The 16,373-nt window shown below is 34.6% G+C and overlaps 1 long non-coding RNA gene and 1 pseudogene across 2 annotated transcripts; both read left to right on the forward strand.

The window, feature by feature from the left end:
* Positions 1 to 1,150: 1,150 nt before the first annotated feature.
* Positions 1,151 to 15,670, forward strand: LOC145800797 (homeobox-leucine zipper protein GLABRA 2-like; annotated as a pseudogene).
* LOC145801762 (uncharacterized) lies at positions 1,426 to 5,827 on the forward strand. Of its 2 annotated transcripts, none has more exons than XR_014343411.1 (6): positions 1,426 to 2,054; positions 2,874 to 2,929; positions 3,132 to 3,234; positions 3,333 to 3,535; positions 4,920 to 5,212; positions 5,640 to 5,827. It is a non-coding gene; the product is annotated as an uncharacterized LOC145801762 (long non-coding RNA). The 2 variants fall into 2 exon arrangements; XR_014343410.1 differs by having other exon boundaries at positions 3,135 to 3,234.
* Positions 15,671 to 16,373: the final 703 nt, after the last annotated feature.

The following is a 16,373-nucleotide window of genomic DNA, read 5'->3' on the forward strand; positions in this document are numbered from 1 at the left end:
TTGGAGCTTGGAAGAGAGAGGTATGAAGGGAAGTGTATGTATGCTCTAACAAAAAGGTTCAACCCTTGCAAATGAAGACAAGCCTCTCCTTTATAGAGGAGAGGCTCTAAAGATTCTCTTGGAAGCTTCAAATATCCTCCATACACGTGTATGGAGGATATCCAAATGCCTTCCAGCTCGCACAGCTGTGATGCATTCAGAGAGAGCAAAAAGCAAGAAGCAGGCCGACCAGTTCAAGTGGTCGGCCGGCCAGTCCCCCTGGTCAGCCGACTAGGGGTCAAAAGGTTCAAGGAGAAATGCTGGCCGACCACCCCAGAAAGGTGGCCTCCCAGATGAGTGCAACGTAGCTGTGTAGTGGAAAACCAAAAAATGTGGCCTAGGAGAGAGAAAAACCAACTTTTTAGCAAGGTTCAAAAGGGTCAAGAAGAATTACTGGTCGGCCTACCCATATTGGCGGCCTCCCAGATGAGCACAACACAATGGTGGTATGAAAAACCAGAAATTATGGCTCAAAAGTAAGAAAAACTAGTTTTCTGTTAGAAAAATCGGCTGGAGGAGAGAGAAAATAAGAAAGCTGGTTTCCAAGGGGAAAAGGTGGCCTCCCACCATAATACCACCTCCCTAGCAATGAAAATAGGGTCCCTACTAAAAATGGACCAAAACAGATGCAAAACGAAGGTTCGGGGGGCCAAAACGCGCAGTCCGGGGCCCCGAAAACAGGCTGTTAGGCACCAGAGGTGGCGTACGACCACGAAGGTGGTCTCTCGGGCCACAGTGTTCCTCTAGGGAGAGGAAACAAGGTGTGTGCCAAAAACCGGAGCAAACGGAGGTAGTCAGGAGGTCCCGAACTGAGGCACACGGCCGACGGCTCCAAAAACCGGTAGCTGGTCTCCAAACGGGAAAAATGGCCTATGACCACGAAACGTAGCCTACGGCCACTGAGAGATGGTCTACGAGACCTATCCCTCCCTTCGAGAAGAGAAAACGGAGAAAACAGGACCTGGTTCGCAAATCGAGGCAAAGCACAAAAGGGCCCCGAAGTCCGGTAGGCAAGGCTCGTAGCCGAGACTCTGCAACTTCAGAACGAGCACAATATGCACCATCACCGAGAGCTCAATTGGTGATATCTGGGTCTTAAGGTCGGTCAAAAATGGGCTGTCTACAGTACTATTCGATAATTAATAGTGGTATAGCCTTTGGTCCAAGGCATTAGATTGCAACATTACAGTAACAACGTGAGCGTCTTGTGTTTTCCATGGCTACAAAAACTACAAGCCAATTGACCTATAACAACGTTTTTGATATGTCGTTTTTTCTAAAAACGTTGTTGCAAAGGTTTTCAAAATATTTTTTAACCAACTCATTATAAAAAACACACGTGTAACCTGGTGTACTTGCATAATTCCCCTTTTAAGGCCCACGCGTTTTTCATTTTTCCATTTCTCTCAGTCCCAGATAGATCTAGGGCTTCATCACTCTTCTTTCTTATGGTGAAAGTTCACTAGATCGAGCATCGTAGGCTCTGATTTATGATCGTAATCTGTATCCGACTCTCTTCTTCTTGGCTCAAAGCTCTCAATTAGTCCGATTTGAAGATTAATTTTGTGAGTCTCATTCTCTAATTTTTTTGATTTTGTTTATATACGAACTCAGATCTGTATCTACAATCTCAGATCTGTTCGATATACATACTAATTTATGTTGAAGAGAACACAGATCAATCGGTTGATTGATTTTTAGTCTATTGATCGCTATCGAGCGCTCTTTCTCTGGATTTGATCGATTGATTGCTTTCGTTCAGATCTGTAAGCTTTAGTCCCTGTGCGCATATTAACATCCTCAAACAGACTCTATTTCGGACTCGTTCATGGTGATCTTTGTGTTTGTGCTTCGTATGCAATTCTAGGGTTAGTTTATTGAGGCTAATGCTGCTCATAGACTACATGGAAACAAATGGGCAATGATTTCTAGGCTCTTCCCTGGTAGAACTGACAATGCAGTGAAGTATAAGCCCTGTTACAAGCCCTGCCCCAAAATTGTAAATGACGTTGCAGGTAATTGCCCTTCTTTCTCCTACTTTTGGTGCTCTGTAATCTCATAATGTCACATTTCTCTAGTTTTATTTATTTATTTGTTAACCATTTGCCTAAATTGTAATGCAAATTTGTGGTAACTCTATTGTTGTCGAATCGTGAATCGAATCGTTAAAAAGTGAATCATAAATCATTTCAAACTGTAAATCATAAGATTTATATTATTTAATATAATATATAATACAATGTTTAAAATCGAAATGTATACAGTGTTTAATAAAAACTAAATAATTAATATGACTAAATTATAAACGTATACACACATAAAATCAGATATATCAATTTAAGTAATTACGTTCTATAAATTTTTATAGTTTGGTGAAAATGTCGATGTTTCATACGTTATATAAACAAAAATAGAAAAAGAATTGAATTGCAGTGAATTTTGTGAATCTCAATGAATCGTAGTGAATCATAAATTGAATTGTACAATTCACTCAATTTTCGATTCAGCAGCACAATTCAAATCATTTTTGTTGAAACTCGTATATGTTTGGTTTTGCTAATGCTGTTTTTAAAATGTTTAATGTAATTATGTGTGAATCAGAGGCTAATACCTAAACTCTGTATAATTAAACAACATACAGAATTTTTCTTAGCTTCTTATTGGAGTCAACAAAAAAGTCTGTGTTGGTTAGCTTTTGATCATTTGGGTTCTTTATTTATTTGGAATTTTTCAAATATATTTATCCTCTTCTTTATTTATTTATACCCATTGGTTTGATGTTTGGGTGCAAGCATATAACTTTCGATACTTGTTTCTATTTTTGATGTTTTCAGCAGCAAATTTGGTTGTGCCTAACGCAGCAAAGGCTGTAAGTATGGAGAATATTATGGTGAGAACTTGTTGCTAGCTTTAGCCATCTTGTTTAAATTCAGTTAATGTCTTTTTTTGTTTTTTGATTTGTCAATCATGCTTAGACAGAGTTTTTCCGAGTCCTATATGCAAGTTTTGCTTCTTTTTTTCCCTCCCATATAATCTGAGGAAATACGGTTATTTTTCTTCAAGTCAAGGAGCTGCTTTTGTTTATGCTTTAGCAGATGGAAGTGTTGGAGATTGGTTTGGAGGCTTCCTATATTTAGCTGGACAACAGGCTAACGAAGCTATTCAGGACCAGCTATCGTCTCTCAGTTTTACTAGGTTCATATTCTGCAGATTGTTTCTGAGTTTGAATTTGGTCATTTGGGGATTTTATACTTATAGTTTTATCTGTTGTTCATGCATGTTCCTCTTTGCAGCTTGGTTGTCATATTTGGCGCAGGGCTTGTAACCAGTGGGCAATGATTACAAAGAATGTTACGTAAAATTTCAAGCTATGTTTATATATATTACTGTTATTAACTAGTGAAGAGAGTTGTTATCTTAATTGATGTGTAGTGAAATTTGCAAGTGGAAGCTTCTATTCAAGAGGCTTGTCCGTGAAATTGCTCAAGACTTCAAGGTAATTGAAGGGTCATAATTGTTAAACATTGTCATATTTATTGTAATTTTTTATTACCTTAACTTCACTTGCCTTGTATTCTTTGTTAGACACTCTACATTTTAGTCTTGACATTGGGAAATTCTACTTGTGATGAATGAGTTGCCATCACTTATTAATGTTGCAGATTGCCCATCAGAATATCACATTTAAACTGCTTCCTTACAGCTAATCATATAATGATAGAGAGCAGTTATATTAGTGCTGGCTCCTACTCATGTCAGGTTTGGTCATCTTTCTTGTCAAATTTTGTTACTGGGTTGGTCCTGGACTACCTATTCATATGTTCATGACTTCAGCTGGCCAAATTGATTTATTGTTCCAACTGGATTTGTATTTTGTGGGTTGCATCCACAAGGAATGATTAAGAATGCTCTGCAGTGCATTTAAAGTTCTGTTTCAGTTAATGCTAGCATGTTGTGGGATCCATTATAATCCTACTGTTCTAACATGAATTTTTAAGATTGCATGTTGATTTGCTACATGACTTGTGTTGCGAGTGGTAATTCTTGAAGTGGATTTTTAAGATTGCATACAAAAAGAGATGGTTGAAGTTTCTACTCTGATGAAAAAATAAACACAAAGAAAATTGACATAACATTACATATAATATTGGTATTTACTGCTAGTGGTAGAAATTATGTGTAATGAATGAAAAAGAGATGGTTTTGGCCATGGATCTGGTTTAATAAGATTTGCTCAAGAGTGAGAAATTCTATGCCCTTGTATGACAGGGTTTATGTTATATCTTGCACTCCAAGGTGATTCAATACAAAAAAATTTAGGTTCTTTTTATTTTTTTGTAAATGAGACCATTGCATACGGAAATGGTAAAGGCTTCAGCTGCGATGTGTGAGGAACATGGGTTCAAGTCTGAAGGCAATCGTCTTGTATAGATTAGATTATCAAAGGTTAGGTCTACTCACAGTCTCCCATCCCAGAATCCTTGATTATTGGGGATGATATTTTGTTTATTAAATTGATTTTGACGGGATTTGATTGTTGAGCACTGTATTTATAGTTGCATTTGAAAAAGTATGCTGATGAAAATGATAAAGTTGATTGATGATAATACGCAACTGTTTCCTTCTTATGCTACATCAATTTCTTTATTGTACTTTCAATAAATATATCAGTTGCTTTTGTTTTTTTAGTAGATTTGAACATCGTCTCCATTTTATTCTGGGCATGAAATTTACATAAATTTCAGTGGAAAGTTGAATCTTGGTGTAGGGGGTTTTATTTATTTTTAACCAGTCACAGAAAGTCTTCCAACTTTATGATTGTCATTACTTTCATTTCTGATTTTTGACTTCATTTTTTTGTTCTTTAATGCCTTTTGCAGGCTTGAAATCTCATGTTGTAACATTATATGAAGCAGGAAAACTAGGCCATACTAGCATTGTAGATCTTTGCAAGGATTTGAGTACATTAGAGGGAACAAAATTTGAGGGAGAACTGCAGGAGTTTGCCAATCATGCATTTACTCCGATGTGGTCTAGAATGTTTGATATCCGGTGGAGTTGCTATTGATGAGAGAACTGTAAATGTTTGATATCCTGTGAGCCTACGAGACCAATCCCGAGACAAAAGAAGTCAGTCTTGTTCGATATGGATTTTTGACATCAGTTAGTTCAGGTAATGAATTTTTTTAGAACTCACCTAGTTTTACACTTGAATTACCATTTCTACGCTTATTAATTAATTTCACTGAAAAAATTAGACTACAAGTGTGAGAAACACACATTCAAGTCAGAGATCTTGTTCCTCCGATCTCTATTTGTGTGAATGAACCTCTATGGTCCAATAGTTCTTCTGGTATATGCACCTTAAAATCTAAAGTGTTCTTTTTTTTTTTGGTTTGAATTGTTGAACTTACATAATATGCTTTTCATAATTTGATTATATTAAATCTAAATCTAGAACAAGCAGGGAATACATGTTATTATAATGGTGATTTATGTATATGCTTTTATCTCTTCATGCTTTTGATATTATTTATTGCTTTGTTCTAGATTATCTTCAAAAGGATTATAATTTGCAACTGTTATTTATTTATTTGCAGGTCAAAAGGACAATTTTGCTGAGGGAAAGGTCTGATTCAAGATGTAAAAAGGAATTTGTTGCTTGTGTTTTTTTTTTACCAGGCCCAAAATTGAAATCTTGTTAGAATTTTTTTTTTAATTTTTGGTAAGAGCATTAAAATATCCAAGTGTGCTGATTGGTGAATTTTAGAACTTTTTTATTTTTTTTTATTAATTTTTATTTTTTTATTTTAAGATCGGGGTGAAGTTCAGAACTTAAATATGCTTCTATGAACATGTATTTATTTTTTTCTATCAAATATCAAATTTGATGGTTTTATTTTATCAACTTCAACTTTTATTTTTATTTTTTTACTATGCTGTGCTTTATGGTTTTATGCAAATTGAAATGTGGATAAATAACCAGCTAGCTCAACAACATATTTTATATTAATTAAATTATGAAATAAAGAAAAAAGATGGCGTTTTTGTTCAAAACATCATTGTATCCCGTGATGTCATCAGTTCTTATTTAAACAGATTGCATATTGTACCGACGCTGATGAAGACGCCACTGCAAGTATTAGCGACGTTTATAAAGCGCCTTATACCTATGGTGACGGCCGCGTCAGCGACGTAAAGTAAAAACGCCGGTATATCATTTTGGCAGCGTTTTTGCCGCTTATAACGGTGTTTTTGAAACGCCGGTAAAGGTAATTTTTCCTACAGTGAAATGTTCCAACTAAAGATTCAAATGGTAAGCCCACAAAACGTCTTTGTTCAAAAAGAAAAAAAAAAATTCATGTTTTATAACACATGTAACTCATTATCACTACTGAACTTTAGATGTAGCGACATTGGCAAGGAGGAAAAGCATTTTGAAGTTGGCACAAAGAATGACATTGAGCTTTTGACGTGCTATTGGAGCCTCAAGCTACCATACCTGGACCAACACTACAACATATAAGAGTTTTAGAGATCAAATGTTTTGGTCTCTAAAAGTAAAAATTTTGTTGCAAAAGACATTTAGAAACCAATTTCTATCATCGTGAGGACAGTCGCTAAAAGGTCGTCCCGAAAAGTAAAAAATAAGGCTTTTAGCGACAAAATTTTGAAAATGGCACTAATAAATAGACTTTTAGGGACAAAATAATTTGGGCTCAAAATGGTTTATTTTTTGAGGCAAAAAATTTGGTCTTATATAACTAATAATTCATCACTAATGTTCAGATTTCGTTGCTAAAAATACAATGACGACATTTTTTGCAACAAAAATATTTGGTGCCCAAAAATAATTTTGTCGCTAAATTTTGGTCTCCAAAACCTTAATTTTTTTTAGTGCAAGGTCTCGACTAAAACAGGCAATGACATAAGGGTGGCTTCTAGGAAGAACTTAAATGACCAGGGAGAACCCCTTGGGTTGATCATGTGTGCAGTTTCATTCGTATGGTTGCCCGTCTCTCACCATGTTTTGTTCGATTTCATCAGAGACGAAGCTCGCCGAAACGAGGTTTGACTACTTTCTCTACTTTAGACACGGAATACCTATCAACAATGGCTAAATATAGTTTTGATGAGTTTGGTTGAGTATTTTAGTGGGATATCATGTCAAATGGAGGTCCAGTACAATCCATTGCGAACTTAGCCAAAGGACAGGATCGGGGCAATGCAATCACTGTCCAAGTGAGTACTCTGTTAATACGACAAATGAAGCATAAACACTGCTAGAAAAATGACTTTTAGCGGTGTTTTAAAAACGCCGCTATATGTCTGAAAAACGACGTTAATTCCTTTAGTAGCACTTACTACCAAGCGCCAAGGACGCGGTTGTCGCTGTAAGTTTATGACGCTTTAAAAGCATCGTAAAATTAGTATAGGGGGCATTTATAAAAATGCCGCTAAATGTGGCAGTCAACGGTAACATGACGTCACATAGACATTTAGCAACGCTTCAAAAACGTCGTAATAGCTTTTTTGTTATTTTAAAAATATAACTATAGTGGCGTTTTGAAAAACGCCGCAATAGATTTTTTTTTTTTTTGAACTACTAATTTTGTGAGATTTAACTTAAAAAATATACCTATAAAATAGTAATAATGAATAAAACTTTGTATAGACATATATTTATGTGAGATTACTATTCCCTCACATCTATAATAGTACCCCATACAACATCTTTCAAGAAAAAAATCCAATAAGTTCAATCCCAAAAAATAAAATGAGAATAATTTAAAGATAAAAGTGAAATTAATAGTTGAATAATAAAAAGTAATAGTGCCTAAGGCAATAGGGTTGGGAAAAAGTTATAATGATTTCCACTACTCAAATCAATACCATAAATTAGGACAGATAACATTTGTCAGTGGGTCAGATTACGACCTTAAAAGTTGTGTTTAGCCAAGAAATAATTATGCCTTCATATTCATTGGGTCAGACACAAAGCATCAAGCATTCATGTCCAGATTTTCTAATCAATGCCTCCAAATTTCCAGAGTTGAACAGAGTATTAATAATACACATCAAATATTACCCTTCCTACATAAAGCAAGAACCACCATACTGCTAGAAATTTATTTTTTCACCCCAAGTCACGCACCTATACCACGGCTTCTAAAGCATTTGGAATCTCTGCCATAATCATGTGCGCATTTGAAAGACCAGCATCATCACCTTTTGTACAGCCAACCTGCTCAGAGACAGAGAGAGAGAGAGAGAGAGAGGATGAACTTATACTAATGGTAAAACTAGGAGGTTAAATCATTATTACCGCAACAAAGATTCAAGCTTAATTCTATAGGTTTCCAACTCCAATTTTCTGCACTTCAACCTTGAGAGACTTGAGGTACCTAACAGCTTCATCGAAAGTATTTAAGAACCAAAAAAAGAACATGGAAACTCAAACATGGCAAAGCAAAGACAAAAATATCAACGAAATACCTGGTCACACAGTGTACCTGTTTGAGGGCCAAATACTGATTTGCTGAAACCATGGCCCCTGCATGCATCATCAATGTGTAGAAAAATATAAGCTCACAAATGCTGATTATGAAAGAAAAAAAATAAATAAAAGAGAAAGAGACAAAACTAAATTGCAGAATTTAGCAAAAAGACACCACACAACAGAGTTTTTGCATGCATTTGGTCCATGGAGGCAAGAATTTCTATAACCAAATTGAAAAATATTTCTGTTTAGTGGAACCATTTTTAAGAGCCTTCTATTGGTGAAGGCTTATGTAAACTATTAAGAGACAGCTTAAGCTTCTAAAGAGAAATTATGGTGAATTGACCATCTGAAGAGACAAACAAGGTGCTTCACTGGGAAAGCGTTGCTTCCACAAAAATAAAAAAATATGTTAATTGTTTAATACATTTGATCTTCATTAAAAGCAACATAAACATGTCCTTAAACCAAAATAATAATATGCATGTGCTCATCTTAACAACCTGCCCACGAACAAAATAAGACCAACTTGTGTAACCGCAAATCTCTTGAAAAAAAGACAAAAATCAAGTATTTAGTCCACTAAATCAGCCAACTTAATCAATCAAACCAGAAATGATGACGAAGATACATCCACCCATGACACAACTTAACAACTTCAAGAACATATTCAATCAAATCGCAAAATGATGTTTATTTTTCCATTGACCTCAAATACTTTGCATATTAAAACATACGAAGTAAGAAATTACGAAGTGTTCTAAAGTATGAACACAAATAGAGCACATATACAGATTCTTTTTGGCCCATCAAGTAACTTCATCATTTAGTTGTCGAGCCTTTCTGAAAATCAACAATAAAATTCTGCTCTCAAAGAGTTTATCTTGCAAAGCATATTAAGCAAAAAATAAAAATTCAATTTTTTCCTCAATTCTGAAACTAGTTTACTCAAATTGCATTCAATATGCCAGTATCACTTGTGTTCAACTTAAAATCTCAACAACCTGTAGCAGTACTACATTTCATCGTACTGGAAGGTGAGGCACACACTGTGTGCCAAATTATCAAAATATAATATATATATATATATATATATAAAGTAGTTGTAACTATTTGTAAGTGGAAAGTCAGGTTTTACTTTTGGAAAATGAAAGTCCACAAAACTTCATGAACACCAAATTGGGTGCTCCCTCTATATATATATATATATATATAAGTATATAGCCAACATTTGTTTCTATTTCAACAAGGTACTGCTAAGGACAAAAAAGATATGATGGGATTTAAGGCTTAATTTGGTTTGGTTTGGTTTATATAAATACTTTACATGGAAGAATTTCTTACGTCACATGGCGACTGCGTTGTCACTTCTTTTAAGGTACTGCTCATATAAGGAATGATACTTTGCAGGGATATAATCCTTGAATCTGTCAACAATGACAACAAAAAGATTGAGATCCAGGAATGCTAAGGCAAGCAGATAAAAGACTTTCCACAAATATAGTTATTGAGTGCAAAAGGAAATTCCTTGATAGGAAGTTGATGGGATTATAGGAAAAACTGAAAAACTGCAGAACATAAACTACAATCAGATTCACCAAAATAAACACGAATTGAAGAATTTGTACCCAATACTTATAAACAGTGCTTAAAACTTGTTGCCAGAAAGAATTTTATCTTCTAAAGATCTCAAATAATCATAAATTGTTGGCATATATATTTATTGAAGTCTTAGATTAGTAATATTCCTACATATTGAATTGATGGTGGAATCCTACATTCTTTTGGTGTAGTGAATAGAGTGGAAATTGGAACGTCTCATATTTGGTTCAAGTAATCTGTTTTGTAGATTTTGTTTTCAAAATCTGTTTTGCTATTATATTATTATTTTTTATTTTTTTAATTCTATTCTTTGAAATCTGTTGTTGAACCAGATTTGCTTCTAACACTTGACTAATTTGCTTATGCATACAAAACATATATTAACTAGTTGACAGGAAATTAAAACTAATATACATTTTTTTTGCTATTAAAACTAATCAGTTCCGTAGATTTTTGTTTTCATAATCTGTTCTGGAGTTATATTGCTATGTGTTCTTTTTTTTTTTAATATGTTATTCAAACAGACTTGACAAATTACAATTGAATAATTATTTTGCTTCTCAGTACATAATATAAAATAACTGTTTGACCAAAAATTGAAACTAACATACTTTTTTGTGCACCATGTGAAAACTAATATGTTCTGCAGATTTTTGTTTGCAAAAGCTGTTCTGCTGTTATATTACTGTGTTTCTTTTTTTTTTTTTTTTTTTAAATCTGTTCTTTGAAATCTGTTCTTCAAACAGATTTGCTTATTACAGTTGAAAATTTTGCTTATGAGTGCAAAACCTAAATTAACTGTTAGACAAGAAATTGAAACTAACATACATTTTTTTGTGATAAACTAATTTGTTCTGCACATTTACAAAGGAAAGATTAACTCCTTGCGGAGTTCCTCGGAAACTCTATAAATAAAAATAATAACAAACACCTGAACTAGCAAAAGGACTAAAACTTCGTTTGATGACAAAACATGGAAATTCAAATGGGAACTTTAAATTACCTGCGTCATCCTTCCAAATAGAGTAGCCGAGGATGATCGACGGTGCTGAGGAGCCATTCCAGCAGCACCACTTGCTTTCAATGTACGCTGGAGTAGCAGCAGAAGAGTCGAGGAATTGGACAACCAATAGGCTAAGATGTCATTGTTATCCTGGGCCTTTAATCCAAATAATAATACTTAGTTATGAGAAGCCAATTGTGACAAAAAGTGAAAACAAGACACACTAGTAGCATATAGGATTAGATTATTCAAACCTCGATAGCATGGCCTATGGTTTGAATGATTCGGTCAAACACACTAGTCCACTCAACTTCAAAAGATCTCCACTGTAGAAGGCATTTGTAGATGATACAAGCAGCAATTGGTCTGTTCCCTGCAAAGCCTAGGTGTTGTCCAATACATCGGATAAGAAACTCCTGATTCTCTTGTTGTTTCTCATTAAGAGATCTTTGTGGTTTGTCCTCTACTTCTGAAAGATCCCTTTGGTTTTAATGAAGGGCTATGCAGATCCTAAGGCATTTTTAACAGTAATCAACAAAAATGCATGTTTAAAAAAAGGATTGATGAAAACATGAAAATTTCATAAAACATGAAAATTTACCAAAGTTGTCTTTGTATCCACAAACAAATGACCACTCTCACCACCTCTCTGCCAATAGATGAAAACATGAAAATTTCATAAAACATCCACAACATTGGTTCATGTCCCTGCCATAGAGTATATTCAAGTGGCTAGATCCCCACCAGCCACCATTGGTTGAGGAAGTGGTGATCTTAAGAAAGCTATTCATAAAGGTAGTCTCCTTCTCAATCAATGCACTATGCACAATTTAATTTATTTGTCCCTCAATAAAAGTGGCATGTGCATGATTGAGTGTCTAGTCCACTATTTGTACTGAGACTTCAGAAGAAAGGGCATGAAATAAGAAGTTGAGTTTGAAACTCAAGAAAACCAGTACGATATTCTAAATTTACATAAATAAACCATGACATATTGACCAATTTCTTGTGAATTTAAGGCCACCACTATAATCACTAAAGCTACTACATTAGGTTTCAAAATGCATTTAACCGGACCCTAGTGCAAAAATACAATATAAAATTGGACAAAATACCTGAATATCCCTGCCCCAATCAACAGGATCACTAATAACAAATGCTACTTTAACTCTATCTGAAAAGACACTGTATCTTGGGACCAAATCCATGGAGATGTTACAACGATATATTAGAACTTACCTCCAATGAGAAAGTTAGGGTTTCTTTTCTCACAGGAGTTGATTTTTTTCTTTCACTGCCAATCAATGATTGGATCATTCGAGAGCCTGAAAATAAAACAATGATGATTATTGAATCAATACATAGAGATACATATATAAATTCATATATATACTTGTATAGAGAAATTTTTAGAAGAAAAAAAATTATCCAAAAAAAAGTACAAGTAATGTGTAAGCAAAGAACGCGATTGTGCGAGAGACAGAGATTGAGAGATTGAGAGAGAGGAAGACAGACAGAGACAGAGACAGAGATTGAGATCGAGAGAGAGATGCTAAAACTATCTGTTGCAACTTACAATTCTCGTAACGAAAAACTTTTAAACTGTCCCAAGTGGACTTCTGGATCCTCAGCGGCTGATGAAATATGTATAAAGTGAACACATTACACATCCAAATGGACAATTTAGCCTACTTTTCAGTTAAGAGCACAAACCAGGTACATCAAAGAAATGTTCACGTGGTTTCCTTCGGCGCCACCATGCAAACCCAAATGCTGGTGCAACAAAAAGTAAGGCAGCACCAGCAGCTACACCTCCAGCAATTGCTCCAGTAGCACTATTTCCACATGAAATGGCAATGATTAAGAAAAAATTATAGCTCAACCATCTTTTGCAGATCAAGAAACACCAAAACTTGCACATTAAAGTTCCAATAAGAAACTATGCAATACTGGTTTGAGAACAATCTGACAAAATGTTTTTTCTTTTCCCTCTTGATAAGCACAATGCAAAATATAACTCAATTTATAGCTCTTCCTAGACCAAACATTGGACCTCATACTTTAAATCCTATTAACTATTAGGTACTTCAAATAAAGCTAGTAGGCATTAACTCACACAACTTTTGGGGTAACATTGGCAAACTAAATTCTTAATTATGGATCTGTGCAGTTAATTGACTGCTTCCAGAAAATAATAGTAGCATAGAAAAGTTTTCTTTGTCCATGACGACCAAATGGGAAGAAAAACCAAAGTAAAATTCATCGAGCCAAACAATAAATAGCAGTATCAACCACAATAACAGCCATGAATTGAACAGCACTGTGACAAAAGAGTATATATATCTATGTATGCATTATGCATTTGAACAAACAATATATGTTATGTATTATGTATGTATTATGCATTTGAACAAAGGAGTTGTCACAATAAGAGCAAAACAAATCCAAATGCCTGAAGTATACTTCATATCACCAGAAAAGTATCACCTCACCATCGCTAGATGAAAGCCACAGAGTTACAAAAATTCTAATAGGGAGGACCATATATCACGCGACTTACAAAAACTGCCATATCAGCAGTGCTTTGCTTTGGATCTTTAGAATCTTGTCCATCCTGTAAGAAAAATCAGTGAGATTATTGATTGATATCTGATATTGATATCTGGCTCAAACTTTAATCTAAGTAAATCAATCTAATTGATATCTGATATTGTAATAATATATTATATAAAAAGGATAAATAGAAAATTTCTTAAGGTAGTACATGGTATAATATGAATATAGATCTTAAAAACCCTTATTTTCATATTACTCTCTGATTGGATAGAACTCAGATATCTGAGATGCCAAGCTCTTTCCTCCCAGGATAGCAGCAGTAGTGCAAAATGCTTGTCCTCTGTTAACGGGAAAACATAATCAGTCTAACATAATAAAAATGAAATGTCGTTTTATTACCTTAACTGTATTTTCAATGAACAAAACATGGCATTCAAACTACAAATGCTAATAAATTGATATCAATTCCCAAACAATGAACAAAAAGCTAACACAGAATTGTTCAATACAAATCTAAACAAGATCAAAACCAGAACAAACATGTAAACAAATATATTAGAAATTACCTCCAATGAGAAAGGGTTTCTTTTCTCACAAGAGTTGATTTTTTCCATCACTACCGATCAACGATTGGGTCATTTGAGAGCTTGAAAATAAAATAAGGATGATTATTCAATCAATGCATATATAAATTCATATATATACTTGTATAGAGATTTTTAGGAGAAAAAAAAATTATCCAAAAAAAAGTACAGATAATGTTTACGCAGATAACGAGATTGTGCGAGAGAGAGAGAGAGAGAGAGAGAGAGAGAAGAATCGATGAAACTGAGATTGGAAGACCAACCTTCAGACGGCGCTGATCTTGCACAACCTGTTTAGCACGGGCCCTAACCTCATATGGATCAATCTTGGATTGGGGGCGAACTAGAGCATATACAACTCATCAATCACTGAAACAGAGAGAGAGACGGGAAGGAAGAGCTTCAGAGAGAGAGAGAGAGAGAGATGGTGGAGCTCACCTTAGGAGACGATGGTGTAGATGATGATGGAGACGATGGTGCAGATGGTGGAGACCGATCTGAATCTCTGAATCTTTGCGATGAAATCACTGAGATGAAATTGCTCTGAATCTTTGTGATGAAATCACCGAGATGAATCTCTGAATTGCTCTGATAAGGGTTTAGAGAGGGTTGAGAGAGAGATTTAGAGAGAGAAAGAGAGACAGTGGTGGAGCTTCGAAATCACTCTGAGATTTAGAGAGAGAGAGAGCTCGAAAATTTGGGTCTTAGGTGAGTCTGAAATTCAAAATTTGGGTTTGAAAAGAGGAGACCAAGCGCGAGAGGCACAACATATTTGGAGGCGTTTTAAACGCCTTCTATTATTAAACGGTGTCGTTTTGTTAAACAAATATGCGACGTTTTATAAAACGTCGTTAAATGTTAAAAAAAAGTGATGTTTAAAAATGCATCTTTAAAAAAACGCCGCCTAAACCTCTTTTTCCTATAGTGAAACTACCTCATCCATGTATGGTTCTATTGTTCCAAACTAAAATTCTAACTTAAATTGGCTCTTCATTATTTTAGACAATGAAGTCAAAAGAGAATAGTATGTGGACACTACAAGATAGCTGCACCAATGCCTATAAATCTATGGTGGTCTACGCTCCAGTGGACATCACCAGAATGCAATAGGTGATGATGACAGGTTGTGACGCCAGCAACATTGCCACATTACCTTCGGGTTTCTCAATTCTTCCTGACGGGTTGGAGTCAAGGCCTATGGTGATTACTTCTCAACCAAAGGAGAAAAGCAGAGAAGGAGGATCATTGCTTACCATAGCATTCCAAATCCTCATCAATACCTCTCCCACAGCCAAAATAACTATGGGGTCTGTGGAGTCTATCAACACTCTTATATCATGCACTGTGCGAAACATAAAGACAAGCTTGCAGTGTGAAGATTGTTGATTGTCATTAGTTTTTTTAGAGATAGATAGAGAGACTAACTAATTGAAAATAGAAAATATAAAATCTGTTGGTGTCTCAACCATGAATAAAGAGGCATTCTAACTACCAGCCACCAACATTAAGCTATAAAATCTGGAATATAAATTTATACTCTTGATCTAGTAACAAATGATGAACCTTACCAAGCTTAAACAAAAGAAATCTAAGGCTGCTTTCAGAAGGTAAAAGAAAAAAAAAATCTTGAAAATAGAGAGCCTCATTTATTTCTTCTTAGCATAGGATAGGAACAAAACTATGTGGGGCTACTATTCCAAATGGAAAATTATTGGGTATTTTTGGATTATCATGTATCCATACTCCTTCAACTAATCATCATTTATCATATTCTCTCATGTTTCCCAATCACTTAAACATAAAATCATAAGTCCCATATTTTCCAACAATCATAATAGCTTAGAGCACTACGTGGCCGTACTTCAGAAGTACCTAATAACTTCCCGTCTACAAATAGTGCCTTTATCTTAAAAAATTAATAATTTTTCCTTGAGTGAAGTACAAATAAATCTTAAAATGTGATCTCGTGAACTATTTAGATCTTATTATTATTATTATTATTATTATTATTATTATTATTATTATTATTATTATTATTATTATTATTATTATTATTATTATTATATGAACCCATATGTCCCATTAAAGT

The sequence above is a fragment of the Camellia sinensis genome, chromosome 10, assembly GCF_055761805.1.
Source record: "Camellia sinensis isolate YWXY chromosome 10, ASM5576180v1, whole genome shotgun sequence".
Taxonomy (NCBI): domain Eukaryota; kingdom Viridiplantae; phylum Streptophyta; class Magnoliopsida; order Ericales; family Theaceae; genus Camellia; species Camellia sinensis.